Genomic DNA, 13,078 nt, shown 5'->3' on the forward strand with positions numbered 1-13,078 from the left:
TCTCTGTTAACAATGCTGCTGCTTCAAAAGAGAAAAGCCTCTCTCCATCTCTTCAGTGCTATCTTTTCAAAAGGAAAGGCCAGGCAATGAGGGGAAAGGCTAGTAGGGGAGTGGTCCGGAGGCTTGGTGGGAGGAGGGGGTCACCCTAAAATGTATTCTATTACTCATCATGCTGCGCCTGGCCTAGGAAACATTATAAAGTATTGAAATCGGTCAAAAAATGATCAGGGAGCTTTTTGAAAAACCAGAAAGTAGTTCCTTTGCCTTTCTTGCCCTGGGGGCAGTAAAGTGTTCTTCCCTCTGCCTGGAACATGCTGCCCTTCCCCCTCGCCCTTATCAGCAAGCATCCTCCACTGTTCTTCTTTACCTTTTAAATCATCTGCATATTTCATCCTCTTCATCATGACATGGTTGAAGAAAATTTCTATGACCATCCAAGCCTGGGCGGTGACCCCACGAGAGCCCCATGGCACCCTGGACTTACCACATTACAGCACTAGTCACCTTATTTTGCAAGTGCCTATCTTCCTGTCCACAAATACTCTGCTAATCTGTACGCTTCATGCATGCAAGGACAGTGTCTGTTTCACCATCGTGACTCCAGTCTCTAGTACATATTGGCACCCAATAAATATAGTCACTGAATGGATGAAAAACAGTTGTGAAATGAGATGTGGCGTGGGGAGAGGAGTTGTGATTTAAACTATGCTTTCCCAACTCACTTCACCTGTTGGTACACAAATGGCTTCAAAGAGTCCAGTCAAACGAACAGAGGATGGATGGTTCAAAACTCTAAAATCTACAACTGCTTAATTTCAAATACTAACTAGTAATAGCAGTTTGCATTTGTATCTTGTTTAATATTTCATTAAGCAGTTTCACATATTTCATACAATTCCAACAACAAATCCTCCGAGTTGAACTGGGGGAGCTATTAATATCACCGCTTTATAGATCAGAAAACTTCTGAGAGGGTTTAAGTAACTAGCCTCACATTACATGATTATTTTTTACTGTAAGCCAGGAACTGGCGACCCCTTAGGGCTGCAAGTGGAAACACATTCAGTGTATACCACGTACGGATATATATATATATCTATATTTTGTACAGATATATTTTTAGGGAGTAGGGACATTAAATATGTGTCACCATTCTGATTTTTTATCTTTCAGAAGATCTTTCCTTTTTTTCAAAGCATTTATTTTTTAAGCTTTATTTTTTTAATCACAGAACTAGCACATATTTGGTAGGAAAAAAGCACAAATAAGAAAATCAAAATCACTTATGATCACATTGAATAGAATATCTATTGTTACACCATTTTAATAACTCTGACTACATATTAAGTCTTCAGCTTTTCTAGAGTGAGAACTCCCCTCCCACACTCTACTCTTTTTCTTTCTTCCCCCCACTCTATTCTTTTTTTTTTTTTTTTAAAAGTTCCCTCTATGCCTACTTTCTGGAGGGTTTTTATTATAAATCATGTTGAATTTTGTCAAAAGCTTTCTCTGCATCTATTGAGATGATCATATGGTTTTTCTCCTTCAATTTGTTAATATGGTTTATCACACTGATTGATTTGCGTGTATTGAAGAATCCTTGCATTCCTGGAATAAACCCCACTTGATCATGGTCTATGATCCTTTTAATGTGCTGTTGGATTCTGTTTGCTAGTATTTTGTTGAGGATTTTTGCATCTATGTTCATCAGTGATATTGGCCTGTAGTTTTCTTTCTTTTCCCCACTCTATTCTTTATCTTCAAATTTTTCTGAGCTATTCTTGGCCATTTTGCTCTTTTATTTGAATTTAAGAATTAGGTTTTACTAAAACTCTGTTGGGATTTTTATTGGATTTGCATTCTTTTTATAGATTAATTTGAGTAGAATTGAAGATTTTACTATATTGGTTCCTCTCTTTCATAAACACAGTATATTTCTCCATTAATTTATGTCTATTTTAATGTCTTTTTTAAAATATGGAAAGCTTCAGAAATTTGTGTGTCATTTTTGCACAGGGGCTGTGATCATCTTCTCTGCACTGTTCCAACTTTAGTATATATGTTGTCAAAGCGAGCATTCAGAAGAAATTTCTTAACTGTTGGATTATATTAGGAGGGAAAGGTCACATATTCTTTTTGCTCTTTATGAGACTGAAAAAGAGATTAATCTGGACTAATTATTTCTCTCAAACATAAAAGCATTTAGTTGTGTGCTGACAACGGGGAAAATGTTTCTGGCTTTTGCTATCTTGCCCCTTCTAGTATCTAAACAGAAACTCTTTTTCTATTGATGGTCTTGACAGAGCAGTGTAGCAGGACAAAGGGGTTGGGAAGACAGGGGAAAAGAAAAGGAAAAGAAGATGGCGAGATATGACTAGGAAGAGGGCTGGGGAGGAGGGACAGCTGATTGGGCAGGTGAAATGGGTGGAGAGCAGTGGGGGCGGGGGGGGGGAGCACATGACAGCAAGTGTGGATTCTCTGAGTTTTGCTTTTCTATAAAACCAGCAGTATCACTTGGGATCTTATTAGAAATTCAGAATAGTGGCCCCACTCAGATTCACCCAATCAGAATCTTCATTTTAACAAGATCCCCAGGTAATTCTTATGCACATTAAAGTTCCAGAAGCTCTTAGTCGCCCCCAACCAGTCTGAGCCAGTCCTGATTGGTGTCATCAGCCTTAGACCTATTAATAGACAAAACTGGTTTGGTTGCCTAGAGACCCGGAAATCTGGTTCCTCCTGTAGATGCTGAGTCTCAGAGTTCTCTTACCACTTTGGCCAAAGCCTTGGGACTCCAGTTGGCCTCAGTTTCTCTGCTACGCATGTCAGTTCTCAGCAGGGACTGGATCCTAGCCCTGGACCCCAGCTTCCTCAGCTCGGGTCCTCGTGCTTTGCCAAATTCTTGCTCTGCCCATTCCTCTGGGAAGCAGGATGTACTTTTCTACTCCCTTCTCAGCTTCTGCTGGGGACCTGCTGTGAGTGGACCAATCACCTGGAACTGTGCCTGATTTTGACTATTGTCACCAGGACTTATTCCAGAACTGCTGGCAGAGAGGATGCACTCAGATATCCTAACAGTCTGGCCCAATCTGTGTTAGTCATGCCCTTCGACCGCTGCACATTGGTCTGCCTTGCTGCCTCCTGGGGATGGGCCAGCTTCTGAAGACAAACGCTCTGTCCCCTCTGTCACACTGGATCTTGGCTTCTTCCCCCTTCCCATGGCCTGAGCTGATGTGGTCCCAACCTGCCTTGCACACAAATGTCTCCTACAAAAGAGAAGGAGGCCAGCAGAGAATGAGGGAAGCAGGCCTCAGCCCCTTCTCTCTCTTAACTTCTGTAACACTGGGACTTCATGGCACTGCTTGTGTGTAGACCTTGAGATTCCAAGCATTGCCCTTGGAGCCCTTCAGGTAAAAGATATCCTAAAAGTCCTGGACGACTACTGGCTACAAACGGGCCCAGTGGTTTTGCATAACTGGTACTTTTGGGTCCTTTTTCCAAGGTGGAGAAAAATCTTTGTGGCCTGACTTACTTTATCAAAACAGACCAATCCACATAGAAGCTCAATAATTTCCCTGGTTACCATATAACCATTTCACTTTGACTGATGGTGTTATACGTCCTGCCATGCTCAATTTATTGTGGAACATTATACAAACTGTATCACATCCGCTACCGTGCTTTAAGCCAGCACAAAACGGTATGAAGTTCACAACAATCAGGCTGGCCGTCAGTTATAGAGGCCAATTTTTATATAAAAATTACTCTCCACTAATTAATAGACCACTGACTATATCTTTAAGACTGTTGCATCATTTCTATTCCTAAGAACTATTCTTATGGTGATTAAAAAAAGAATAAGACGAAAAAGAAGAAAGAAAACAGAAAGAAGTGTGGCAGCGCCCACAGGAGCTAAGTAATGGTGTGGGTGTTGTTTCCGTTACTTACATACGTAACACTTTCACAAGAATCAAATGTCTTACAAAAGAAAATACAAATTGCAGTATAGAGGCGATAACACAGTAAGACACAAAGAAAACAATTACCCAAAGGAAGATTTCAATTTGGCATCAATCGTCTGCAGCGAAAGAATGTATGACCCTGTACATACAAAGGTAGGCACGTGGCAGCATTTGCCACGGTCAGAAAAGAAGTTCCATGTGAAGTAGAAGGAGAAGTAGTAATTAAAAATGTCTCAAATCATTTTGAATAAGAAATACATACTATTTAATGAAGTCACTCCAAGTTTCCAAAGTTGCGTGACAATCTCATTGAATGAGCAGAGATGGATAAATATATGCTTTTCCAAAAAGCAGTCTTGGCCAAGCAAAATCAGAGGTCCAGGAAGAAGTTCCTCAAGATTAGCGAGAGGATATGGATAGGAAATAGACCTATTCATTGCACTTTTCTGAAGGTCCAGATTTTCTCAGGATAGACTTTATTGATAAATCATGAAGAAACTGTATTTGAAGTTAGTATAAAAAACCCAATTTTGGGCTTCCCTGGTGGCACAGTGATTGAGAGTTCGCCTGCCGATGCAGGGGACACGGGTTCGTGCCCTGGTCTGGGAGGATCCCACATGCCGCGGAGCAGCTGGGCCCGTGAGCCATGGCCACTAAGCCTGCGCGTCCGGAGCCTGTGTTCCGCAACGGGAGAGGCCACAACAGTGAGAGGCCCACGTACGGCAAAAAAACCCAATAAAACCAAAAAACAATTTTGATGGATAACATGAAAACTCTCCTTTAGTTGCTTTCAGTTTTATGCCTGATGTTATGTCATTATTTGAACAGGGTTCCAACAAACCATTCAAACTTTTGGAAAAGGGGAAACCTGGGACGGGGGGGGAAAATACTCTCAGGAAAACTGTCTAAAATGTTGCAGAGGCTTAAAAAGTGATGAGTACATACAACAACACATCACTACTAGTGCTATGATAACTTTAGTATGTGCAGTTACGGTCAAACCACTCAAAATTACAATATCATTTGTCTTCTTTGTATCTCTTTTGTTGTTACAAGTCACATGGCAAAATCAACAAATACTACATCACCCCTCTGAGGATTCAGCTGTGGAAAAAGCATCTGCTAGCTCATCTCTAGGGTGGCTATTATTAGCTTGCTTTGACTCTCTCATACGATATGTACCCATGCTTATTAAGCTGTTTGTTTGCCTCCTTTGTCATATTCCTCTATGATTATGACTACCACTATGCAGTGAACTCCAGTGCAACCCAGAGGTACCCATTTCCATAGGCCTTTCCAAAACTGATGTAATCTCCCTAGTTTTAAAAACAATATTTGGGGGAAAAAAAACCATGCAACATCATATTTGTACTGATATTAAACCTTTCTATAGAAAATATTACAGTACCTGTACTGGACTGTATAGTGTTACCCCCACCCCCCAGATCCATGATCACTCGGAACCTGCGAATATGACCTTATTTGGAAATAGGGTCTTTGCAGATGTAGTCAAAGTAAGATGATGTCATACTGGATTAGGGTGGGCCCTAAATCCAATGACTGGTGTTCTTATAAGAAGGTCCTGCAGAGACACGGATGTACAGGAAGATCATCAAATGAAGACAGAGGGAGAAATTGGAGTGATGCAGCTGTCAGCCAAAGATTTACAGTAACCATAAGAAGCTAGAAGAGAGGCTCAGTACAGATTCTAATCTCAGAGCCTTCGGGGGGATGTAGCCTTGCTGACACTTTGATTTTGGACTTCTAGCCTCTAGGACTGTCAGATATAAATTTCACTTGTTTAAACCACCCAGTGTATGGTATTTTGTTGTGGCAGCCCTAGGAATCTCCAGATTATGCAAGTAACTACTTTAAATTACATAAAGAATTGATATTAACTTTCCCTTAGATGATGAAACTAGCGGAGGAAAAGGCTACTTGTCACGTGATATGGCAAGTCTAGACCAAAGATGGGATTAGAAACTGGTCATTCTGGCATCACAAGGCAGGTAGAACTGTAAAAGACTGAAAGTTTCAGGTAAACCACTAAGACATTTATTTCACATTTTAAAGTGAGGTATAAGACCTCCATGTTGCAAAATTTGCAACACAAGTTGTCAAAATTTGATTACATGGCTTTTCAACCCCTTACGTATAATAAATACAAAGTAAATTAAAAATGAAAACTAGAGACCCGACGTTAGGGGTTTTGTTTTGTTTTGTTTTGTTTTTTTGCGGTACTTGGGCCTCTCACTGTTGTGGCCTCTCCCGTTGCGGAGCACAGGCTCCGCACGCACAGGCTCAGCGGCCATGTCTCACGGACCTAGCTGCTCCGCGGCATGTGGGATCTTCCCGGACAGGCACGAACCCGTGTCCCCTGCATCGGCAGGCAGACTCTCAACCACTGTGCCACCAGGGAAGGCCGTGAGGGTTGTTTTGTATAGAGTAGTCTGTGGGCTGGGTGTCCTCCCCCCAACCAATCTTTCTAAATCTCTGGGGGCAAATAAAATGTGAGTGGTTCCATTGAATCAGATGTGGGCCACTCACAAGGGAAAGCAGACATGGGGTTATCTTGCATCCTTTCTTTCTTTTTTTTTTTTTTTGCGGTACGTGGGCCTCTCACTGTTGTGGCCTCTCCCGTTGCGGAGCGCAGGCTCTAGACGCGCAGGCTCAGCGGCCATGGCTCACGGGCCCAGCTGCTCCGCAGCATGAACCCGTGTCCCCTGCATCGGCAGGGGGGCTCTCAACCACTGCGCCACCAGGGAAGCTCTTGCATCCTTTCTAAGAGGGTCATTTGGATGGGTAACCAGATGAACAAAAATATGGAGCTGGTACCAGATTCCTGGGGTCCCAGGAAAGAGTAAGTGATTGGCTATATTAAGATGTATCCATTCATCTGCAGGGAAATCCAGGTGAGAGAAGCCCTACCCTGGAGCATCTCCGGAAAGCTCATACAAACCAACAAGAGAGGCAACTTGGTATATCTGTCAAGGCCAAAGAACTCTGATACTAGCTCTTCACACGACTACCAGGCAAGGAAGAACTTTCTTGCTCCCCTCTCCTTATCTTCCTCCCAGTAATCTAACCACAGAGAAGTGTGCAGTCACCTTATGAAAACTGCAGGGGGCAGGGATCAGAAAAGAAAGGGCACATGGGTTGCTCTCCTAACCCAGTTGTAGCTCTTTGTAGGAGGCTGAGATGGGGATGGGAGAAACCTGTTGACGTTTTTACTGTGACATGAATCCAGACACGTTAATTACTGGCCAAAGGATATACTGCCTGGAAGTGACTAGAAGAATAAAAATTTGATCTAAATTTCACCCAAGAGCAGAGAAAGTGCTAACTCTGTGGAATAAATGTGAAGTGTTGCTTTATGATTGATTACATCCTATGAGTCACACTTGTTCAATGTAACAGTTACATAACCATTTCTAAATGCAATTGAATGGAGCAGTTCTTATAGAACCTTCTGTAGCGTTTTCCCCTATGAAGTCACCATGTTTCTGTCTGAAATTTGGAAAATTATATGTCAAATTGTCCTCACAGAGAATTTTGTCCTTTTTACTTATTGTTTATCAGCACTTATGAAATTTCTAAACTGAAAAGCATTATATGCTTGGTACAGATTAGGTGTTCAATAAATGTTGAATTAACAAAGAAATGAATGGGCAGTGAAGAGAAACCCTGATTGCCTGGGTTCTTTATAAACCCAGGCTATCCTCAGATTTCTTTATGGTAGAGTAAGAAATATCCCAGGTTGGTGCTTTCTGAGACATTCCAACCAGACACTTATGGTCTCCTTACATGGAATTATAAAACATTAGCATTAGAAGGAAACTTAGGAGGTGATTTAGTCCAACCCTTTCATTTTACAGATGAAGGCCCAAAGAAGTGAAATAATTTGATTAAGGTCACCTTTTTCTATAGTATCAGTGCTAGGCCTGGAGACTCTGACAGCTGACTCATTGATAGTGACATTCGTTGGTTTCTGGGCTTCTTGCTAGCTTGGCTTTGGTGGAGTGATAGCTTATGTTCTCTTGTTAGTTTTTTCATCAATAAAAACAGAAGTTGCACCTAAGAAGCAAACATGAAATATCTACTTGTGCTCAGAATTGCACCTATACTTGGAATAGAGTGAGGAGTTAGGACCACCTACTGCCCTCAAGGAGCTTATAGCCAAGTGGGGGAGACCGACAAGTAAAACACAACCATATGAAGTGGGCTAAGTGCTATGAAAGGAAGAATCACAGTGAGCTACTTAGAAAAAGCACCTCATCCAGACTAAGGGTCATGGAGGGCTTGTTAGAGGAGGTGTCATCTGAGTTGAGTCCTGAGAATGAGGAAGTGTCAATAATCATGGTGTGTTTAGCAAACCCTGAGGATTGTACTATGGAGGTATCACTGAGTACAAAGGGGTGGGAAGAGAGATGGGTTAGAGAGATAAGCAGGAGCCCAAACATGGAGGGATTTCCATGCTATAGTAAGATGTGTATACTCTATAGAAAGTCTATCAAAAATGACTGAAGTATTTTTTGCAGGGGACTTATGAGGCCTGATTTCTGCCTCAGATATAACAGTCTAGCTACAGAATGGGGAACAGCTTTGAGTGGGATAATGTAGGCAGAGAGGCCAGCTGGGAAACTATTGAAATAATCTAGGTAAGAAAAAATGGCAGTAGAGATGGAAAAGGCAGAAGAATTTCAGAGCAATGTGCTAGGGACTGACTTGTGTACCCCTCTTCCCCTAAAGCCCAATGTGATGGTATGTGGAGATGGGGACTTCGGGAGATAACCAGGTTTAGATGAGGTCATGAGGGTGCCCAAGAAGAAACACCAGAAAGCTTGCATTCTCTCTTCACCATGTGAGGGCAAATTAAGAAGGCAGTCCTCTACAAGCCTGGAAGAGAGTCCTCACCAGAAACTGAACATGCTTTGATTTTGGACTTCTAACCTTCAGAACTGTGGGAAAATAAATTTCTGTGTTTAAGCTAGCCGGTCTGTGGTACTTTGTTATGGCAGCCCGAGCTGAGTAATACACAAAGGAAGTTGAATGAAGGATGTGGTGATGTATTAGATGTAGGGAATAAGGAGAGTGAGGAGCCAAGGGTTAGATGAGTGTTCAGACTTACTGTGTAAAAAGGGAAGCCTAAAAAAGGGAACACTGGCAGAGAAAGGAGAAACTTGGTAGAGACCAAAGAGAGTAGCCAGAGAGATTAAGGGAAAACAGAAGAGGCCAAGAGAAGGGAGGTTTTTTTTAAAAAAGAAGATAATGTTCAATTGTGCAAATACTATAAAGATGTCAAGTAAGGTAAGGTTGAAAGGTGTCCGCTGGCTCCAGTGATAAATGCCTTTGGAGACCTTGGCAAGAATTGTTTCAACATTGTAAGGGCAGATACGATAACACAGTTGATTGAGGAGAGAATGAGATGTCAGGAAGTATAGACAGCTAGTATAGAAAGCACATTTAAGAATCCTTGCTTTGAAATGGGGAAGAGAAGTGGATAGGTAATGAGAAGGGAAGGAAGCAAGGGGGATTTTTTTAATGATATAAGATAAGCTTCTTAGGAGGGATGACGTTGAGGACATACTAGAAGAGAGGCAATAATTGATGAGCAAGGTTACTGAGTGTGCAGGCCATGATGGGCTACATAGCTCAGATGCAGAGACTGGCTTTAGAAGGAGAGGCTTCATCCTCCATCATGGGAGGAAAGTAAGAATGAATGCAGATGTGTGCAAGATGGTAGGTGCAGAGTCAGTCCTACCTGATGGCTTCCGTTTTCTTCATGAGGTAGCAGGTGAGAGTGAGTGAGGTAGGTGGTGAGATGTTAGGAAAGGGGATGGAGGAGGTGGCTTCAGTGACTTGTGTGAGGATGGGAGAGAGAAACAGAGGGCTGACAATAAACACAGTAGGCATGGCTGGCAGCATGGGGGCAATTGGAAATTTTATACCATGGAATTTTGGTGCACCAATTCCCTCCACTGTGCAATTTTTCTTCTTCATACTTAGCTGCGTAAACATAGAAGAAGGTGGAGAATTCGGCTGTTACAAAGTTTGGGTTTTGCCAGTGAATGAGAATGAAGGACAATGGGAAGAAAGTTGAGGAGGTCAAGGAAATAAAAAGTTAGGAGCTCAGAGGATTTCTACTTCTAGGGATATGGAGTAGACATATTTTCCCCATTCTTCCTGCTACGTATAACTAAAATATCCTGGATGTTATATACAAAACAAATGTAAAAAGACTGAAAGGTGAAGCAAAGAAAGCAGACCAGCTAGGGATCTTGAGTGAGGAGATGACAGTGGTGAGTTCCCTGGGTTTTCCTTTTTGTCTCATATATTGCAGACTCAGAGTGGAAGAAGGTGGCAATCCACAAACACAGACAAAAAGGACCCCAACAAAGGTCTGCTTTCTCTAAGGACAGGAAAAAGGCAGCCTAGAAAGATAGAAAACTTTTAGACAATAAGAGCTTTACCAGCATCAAACATTACAGAAAAAATACTGACCCCATCTTCACCAGCAAAGGCTGAATTGGGGGCCTAGACTTCCACAATCACCAAGCTGTAACAAAACATCCTAACCCCTTTGCTGGAATTTCATCCTTGCTGGGTGGTAGTTCCTCCTCCTGACCCCCCTACTCCCTAGCTCTGGTATTGGTTGAGACCAGATAGGGAGCACAGACTAATACCCTCACCCTGAAGTAACAAGACATTCTTCCCTCTCCCCACTGCGGTGGTGTCAGAGAACGCCTGGGAGTAATGAAGAACATCCTCCCTTGACTGTCAACAGAGGCCGAGTAGGACCTGAACTTCTACCCTCACCTGGCAGTAATGAAGCAGTGTCTACCACTCTGTCCCCAGCAAGAGCAGTGTCAGAGGAAGCCAGCTAAAACAGAAGGTTGAAATAAGATCCAAAGTCTCAAAACATATATCCCAAATGTCCAGGTTTCAATAAAAATTACTTGTCATACCAACTGTACTAGGACTGCCATAACAAAGTATCACAAATTCAATAGCTTAAACAACAGAAATTTATTCACTCACAGTTCTGGAAGCTAGAAGCCAGAAATCAGGATGTCAGCAAGAACATGTTCCCTCTGAAGTCTCTTCCTTGCCTTTTTCTAGGTTCTGATGGCCCCTTCCATTCCTTGTAGCTGCATCACTTCAATCTCTGCCTCTCTCATCACATGGCTATTTTCCTTATGTGTGTCGCTGTGTGTTCTCTTTTTATAAGGACACTAGTCATTGAATTTAGGGCTCACCCTAATACACTATGACCTCACCTTAACCAATTACATCTGCAAAGACCCTATTTCCAAATAAGGTTACATTCTGAGGTTCCAGGTGAACATGAATTTATGGGGAACATTATTCAAGCCACTACACCGTCATACCAAGAACCAGGAAGGTCTCGAACTGAATGAAAGAAAACAATCAAAAGATGGCAACAGCTACATGGGAGATATGTTAAAATTATTCGACAAAGATTTTAAAGCATGATAAAAATACTTATATGAGCAATTACAAAAACACATTGAAAAAAGAAAATCTCAGCAAACAAAAAGAAGATACAGGAAGAAACAAATGGAAATTTTAGAAGAGAAAAATACAATAACCAAAGCAAAAGACTCAGTAGATGAGCTGAAGAGTAGAGAGGGCAGAAGAAAGAATCAGTAAACTGGAAGATAGGATAGAAATTACCAATCTAAATAATAGAAAAAAAATATGCTGAAATAAAAACTGAACAGAGCCTCAGGGACCTGTTCTATGTAATAAGAGGTTTAACATCCATGTCATCAGAATGTCTCTGGAAAGACAGGAGAGGAGAGGGAGGACTGAAGAAAGTTCTCCCAAAAATAATGGCTGAAAACTTCCCAAGTTTGACAAAAGATATAAACCTATAGATTCAAAAATCTAAGCGAATCCCAAACAGGATAAATCCAAAGTAATCCACCCTAAGGCACATGATAGTCAAACTCCTAAAAACAAAAGACGAAGAAAAAAATCTTGAAAAACAGCAAAAGAGAAACACTGTACCTATAGGGGAAAAACAATTCAAATGACAGTGGATTTCTCATCAGAAATCGTGTATCACAATATTTTTAAGTGCCAAAAGAAAACGTCCTATATCCAGGAGAAGTATCCTTCGTGAAATGAAGACACTCTCAGATGAAGGAAAACTAAAAGAATCTGTCACCAGCAGACCAACCCTGAAAGAACGGCTAAAGGAAGTTCTCTAAACATCAGGAAGAAAGAAAGAGCCAGTAAGCAAAAATATGGGTAAATATAATAGATTTTCCTTCTACTCTTGAGTTTTCTGAATTATGTTTGATTGGAGTAGCAAAAGTTATAATATTGTCTGGTTCTAAATATGTGTAGAGGAAATAAGAAAATTTTATATATATATATATTTAACTTTTATTATATATGTTACAAATATTTCTTCCCAACTTGTTCTATATATATATTTGTTCTTGTTTTTTTATCTTTTGGCTGCACCACACAGCATGTGGGATCTTAGTTCCCCAACCAGGGATTGAACTGACACCCACTCCATTGGCAGCGCAGAGTCTTAACCACTGGACCACCAGGAAAGTGCCAGAAAATTATATTTTTAAAGGGGGAGAGTAAAGGGATGTAAAGGGAGGTAAGGTTTCTATACTTTACTTGAACTGGCAAAATGATGACACCAATAGACTGTAATAAGTTATGTATATATAGCATAATACCTAGAACAACCACTTTAAAAGCTATACAGCGAGCTTTAAAAACACTATAAGTAAATCAAAATGGAATTCTAAAATAACCAACAGGAAGGCAGAAAAAAGAAAACAAGAAATAAAGAGAACAAATAGAAAACAAAAATGAAATGGCAGACTTAAGTCTGAATATATCAATAATTACATTAAATGTAAATGGTCTAAATAGAGATTGGAAGAGAGGATCTTTTTAAATGACCTGATTATATGCTGTCTATATGATAAGTTCACTTCAAACATAACTCTAGGCGGGTTGAAAGTAAAGTGAGCAGAAAAGATATATCATGGAAACGTTAATCAAAAGAAAGCAGGGATGGTATATTAACATCAGATAATGCAGACTTCAGAACATAGAAAACTACC

The 13,078-nt window shown here is 41.0% G+C and overlaps 1 non-coding gene across 1 annotated transcript; it reads right to left on the reverse strand.

Annotated features, from left to right (window-relative positions):
- Nucleotides 1-1,971: 1,971 nt before the first annotated feature.
- Nucleotides 1,972-2,078, reverse strand: LOC112412679 (U6 spliceosomal RNA). The gene has a single exon (XR_003005845.1). It is a non-coding gene; the product is annotated as a U6 spliceosomal RNA (small nuclear RNA).
- Nucleotides 2,079-13,078: the final 11,000 nt, after the last annotated feature.

Source organism: Neophocaena asiaeorientalis, unplaced genomic scaffold (genome assembly GCF_003031525.2).
Source record: "Neophocaena asiaeorientalis asiaeorientalis breed wild unplaced genomic scaffold, Neophocaena_asiaeorientalis_V1.1 scaffold427, whole genome shotgun sequence".
Taxonomy (NCBI): Eukaryota; Metazoa; Chordata; class Mammalia; order Artiodactyla; family Phocoenidae; genus Neophocaena; species Neophocaena asiaeorientalis.